Source organism: Mesoplodon bidens, assembly GCF_964165515.1.
Source record: "Mesoplodon bidens genome assembly, contig: HAP1_SCAFFOLD_227, whole genome shotgun sequence".
NCBI lineage: Eukaryota > Metazoa > Chordata > Mammalia > Artiodactyla > Ziphiidae > Mesoplodon > Mesoplodon bidens.
This window is the reverse complement of record NW_027671685.1, coordinates 255887-260884: the sequence shown is the minus strand read 5'-3', so window position 1 is coordinate 260884 and position 4998 is coordinate 255887. Positions and strand designations below refer to the sequence as shown.

Here is a 4998-nt window from a genome sequence, read left to right as displayed (position 1 = left end):
TATTGCAAACAGTTGCTACATTGTTTTGTTTGATTTCATAACTGTGATTAAGTTTTATGAATTTGTCCTTTGTTATCATAAAATATTCCTCTTTTGTGAGTTATGCTTTCAGTTGTCTTAATTATTGCCTTATCTGTAATTAATAACGCCACCAATGTTCTCTGATTTTTGCACTTGCCTAACACATCTTTGCCCAATTTCATATTTGTGTTCTTTCTTTTTTTAAAATTGGTTTTAAAACTCACCTTGTAAAAATTTTGCTATGTATATGCACCAAATAGAAACTTAAAAATACACATCCAAGTTCCAATAGTCCACAGATATTATTTAGATGACCACATATATAACCCACACCCAGTATTCCCTACCCCCGTCCACAGGCCAGCATTTCTAAGTGGTATGTCTGGTTTCCTTTGTCAGGGACACAGCAACTATTACAGAGATTAACTGAGACAGAATTGAGGGTCTGTTCTTAGACCTTACTTTCTTACTATAAATTGACAAACCTTTTATTTGAAAGAAGAAAGAGTGCAGAGTCCTAAAGACTTAAGGATTATACAAAAGGGAGTCAGTGTAGAGCAAAGAATGGAGCTACCATGAATATCTGTGGGCCAAGTTCACTGGCTTCACAATTTTTCTTCAGATCCATTCTGAGCACAGAGCAAGGGACCAAGTATATTTTGTCTGTGACATGGGTGTGAGATGTACTTGAGGCAATGGGAAGCAACAAGTCTGAACACTAAACTGATTTCCCCTCAGGCTGAGATATCTGTGTCCAGAGAGGATAGGAACAAAGAACCCTTAGTATGTGTGCCTTTAATGAGGAGCTGTGGGGAATCCACCTTAGAGGCACCTGTCTGAATCTAAGTGTTCTCCTCCAGGGAGAAAATCTTTCTGACTCCCCCACTAGCTGTGACTTTCTCATGATTCAGGGTCAGGCAAGCAGCCAGTGGAGACAGGGGTCCCATGATAGCCTCTCACAGCAGCAGAGCAGCCAGGTAAGAAAATCTGGGAAAGCAGGTGAGGACACAGTTATCTCCCACAGAGACAGATTCACACAGACAAAAACACATACATTTACATTTGGAGAAACACACACTAAATGCTTCAGCATCTCACCAAGTTCAAACGGGAAACATCACCTGGTTTAACATGTACAAGCCTTTCCTCTTTCAGGATGTACTACCCATTGCAGAATAGAGCAAGCATGTTTCCAAGGTGGAAATAGAAAATTAAGCAGTGGGAAACGAAAGAGGTAATAACTAAGGGCAGCAGTGCTAAGATCAGTGACGGCCGGCTCTTAGAAATTCTGGCCAAAAGCTCAGAGCCAAGAGCCACCCTCTTTCCTCACAAAGGAGACTCTTCTGTCAGACATTCAAGACCCTCCTATTCTGCCCTTAAGCTCCACCGTTTTATTAGTTGCTTCCTTGTGTACCTTCACTGTGGTCTATGACCACATTAGAGAAGTGTCTCAGAGGGAGGTTGCTTGGATGCCACATGGAACCCCACAGAGGGGGTCAGCTTGAGCTGCGGTCCAAGCACTAAGCATCCTCAGTTTTAAGGTCCAGGAACACAAACACTCACTGCTGCAAAACATGAGATGTCTCAGGGACAGTCACAAACTAAAGAGATTCACAAGGGACTGATGTATGAAACCAGGCCCTCTTACCATATTGACTTGGGGGTTGGGACCAACGTTGCTTGTACTCCTGGTAGGACTATCCCAGCAAACATTGACAGGAAGTGGCTAACCTTAATGCTGGCAGGTCTCTCGACATAGAGTCTGGGTTATTTAGAGCCTCTACACCTGTTTTTGCCTTTGCCAGTTCCCAGACAATAGGAAAAACCCTACACCATCCTGCTATACTTCTTTCACCTTCTACTACCATTTCCATTATGGGAAATAGCTTACAATTAAGACCCTAATATCAACATCTACTCTTTGGAGCACAATGAAAAAGTCTGCACAAATATTGTTTTGGTTTTTCCTTGATGCAACCCCTGTACCCCCACTTCTACATTCTACATCCTTTCCCTGAAGTACTTTCTTTCAATAGCTCTGGGTACTGCCAACTTCTGCCTTTCTACCTTTTAATTCTGTGATATAATTTATGAGAAAATGGCTTCAGATCTCAGAATTTTACATTGGTTTTACTAATTTAACTCTCAAAATGCTGGATATTTTATAGTCACCATACTATATACATCCTGCAACCACTCTCCTAAAAGTATTGCCTGTGACACCCTTTATCCCAGTCAGTCAAGACATTTAACCTGTAAATCTCCTCCCATGAAATGCCATCTCCTCTCCTCTTTACTATTCGAATACTGTGTATTCTTACATATTCAAAATTCTCTATCTGACTCTTTCTGCCTGCATTAATTCCTTAAGGCTGGGATTATCACTTGGATATGCCCCCATAACTTTACTTTCTCTATGAATCTCCTTTTCCTCTTCAAAAATAATACCAAATACCAGTGATCCTGTTTTGGCCAGCACAGGATGAAAAGTAGTCTCTTCACAGAATGTCGTACATAGCAAACTCACTAGCATGCTTAGCTCATCCAAGCCAACATTTGTGAGCTACTGCAATGACATTTTGATGCTATCCAGTTACAACGTTGAGGGAAAACTGCCAGGCAGATCCTTCAGTGCCTAGAATTAGTATAATCCTGAGAAAATAAGAGAGATCCAGAATGAATTTGAGTGAGTTGTATAAAGTTATTCGGGTAAAAGAACTTATGACTTTAAACAAATAGCTAAATCTCATTGCTTCATTTTTCCCTTCTGCTTAATGAAGCTTGTTATTTTTTAAATTTACATATTTTAAATCTGTAAGAAATGTATGTAAAGCAGGAAGACACTGCCTGGCACTTGGTTATAGTCTCAGTAAATGGTTGATAATTGAAACTTGGAAGTAAAACTAGGGAGGAATATAAAGAAAAGGGCATTTCAGCTGTTTCAAGACTATAAATGTTATGCTTTCTTTCAATCTAATCTGTCATCACCTAATTTCTCTGAATCCCAGGTTCTTCATCTCTGATTCTTCTTCTCAGGGTCCTCACTTATGAATGATGGATGACAGAAGTTCCTGGTGGCCTAGTGGTTCGGATTCTAGGCTTCTACTGCTGTGGCCCAGGTTCAGTACCTGGTCAGGGAACTGAGATCCCACAAGCCATGTGAGGCGGCCAAAACATATATATATATATATATATATATATGAATGATATGGATTAAAAGAAATTGTGTATGTGAAAATAACTTGTATATACCAGATATTCATTAACTGTTAGTGAAGTATGAATTAAGCTGCATGAAACCAAAGATAATTAAACACAAATTAAAATTATAGAAATTAACCAGCTATTTATTTCATTAAAACTCGCTTCATAGAATTATCTAATGTGAATTAATTCTCAATGACAAAACAGTATCATAAAAAATTAGCTCAAATGATGACATTATCAATCTCATCTACTTTTATATTTGAAGTGTTATTAATTAAGAAATACATTTTGGATCTGGTATCATTAAAAACTTGTAATCTCTAAACAATATATGGAGCCTAATTAAATAAATATTTCCTTTTCCTTTTGACCACATCTTCTCCCCTGCAGACATGGGCAGAGACAACCAGACTGGAGTCACAGAATTCATTCTTCTGGGACTCTCTGGGCAGTCAGAGCAGGAGGAGGTTCTCTTTGGGCTGTTCTTGTGGATGTACCTGGTCACCCTCATTGGGAACTTTCTCATTGTCTTGGCTATCAGCTGTGACAGTCATCTCCAAACACCCATGTCCTTATTCTTGGCCAACCTCTCCTGTGTCAACATCTGCTTTTCATCAGTCACAATCCCCAAAAAGCTGGTGAATCACATACTGTGAAGCAAGTCTTTCTCTTACATGGTATGTACGACCCAGATTTACTTCTTCATCATTTTCATCAACAGAGATGGGTTCCTCCACTGTGTGATGGCCTATGATGATTATACTGCCATCTGTTGCCCACTCCACTACACCATGATCATGAGGCCCAAACTCTGTGTCCTTCTGGTGGCTGCATCTTGGCTCAGTACAAATCTGCATGCTCTCCTACAGACTCTTCTCATGGTGCAACTCACATTTTGTTCCAACAATGCTGTGTATAACTTTTTCTGTGACCCTTATCCTATTCTAAAACCCTCTTGTTTGAATACCTTTATCAATGACCTGATGGTATTCACTGTGGGTGAACTGGTATTTATGACACCATTTGCATGTATCATCATTTTATATGATTCCATCTTCTCTAATGTACTGAAGTTGCCATCTGTCCATGGAATAAGGAAAGCCCTGTCCACGTGTGGATCACACCTCACTGTGGCCTCCCTGTTCTATGGGGCAATCCTGGGAGTCTATAAGCACCCTTCATCCTCGTACTCAGTGCAAGATGTGGTGACTATTGTCATCTTCACAGTGGTGACTCCTCTCATCAATCTCTTCATCTACAGCTTGAGAAATCATGACATGAAGGGAGCTTTAAGGAAACTAATTTCATATTCTATACTTTAAACTTTTAGAACTGAGAGGACTCTTGGATAGCATACATTTTTTCATTTTACAGACCAAGAAACTGAGTCCCTATAGGTGTAAATTTACCCATGACTATTCCTGTAATTAATGATATGTGATCATGGTCATGCTTTTAAATATGAGGCTGATAGGTGCTCATAAGTCATAAAACCATTAGTTATGTATAAAAAGGTGTGATTTTAAAACACTTATTTTACAGACAACAAAAATTCAGGAAAACACAGGATTGGGTCCAGCAACCCTATGAGACAGTGGCTACTATATGGTCTGAGAATTTCAGAAAACTTTAGAGTTGGCTCTCCTCAGTGTCACCTGTCCTCTATGGCCTCACATTAGGAGATGTTAAATTATCCCCAATTTACTGAGTCACAGAAAAGTTACCTTTTCCAGGGCTGTACAACGAGCAATTATTGGTTACAAATGGTCC

The 4998-nt window shown here is 39.5% G+C and overlaps 1 pseudogene across 1 annotated transcript; it reads left to right on the top strand.

Annotated features, from left to right (window-relative positions):
• Positions 1-3620: 3620 nt before the first annotated feature.
• Positions 3621-4550, top strand: LOC308611193 (olfactory receptor 1f45-like; annotated as a pseudogene). Its single transcript has one exon. The product of its transcript is annotated as an olfactory receptor 1f45-like (transcript).
• Positions 4551-4998: the final 448 nt, after the last annotated feature.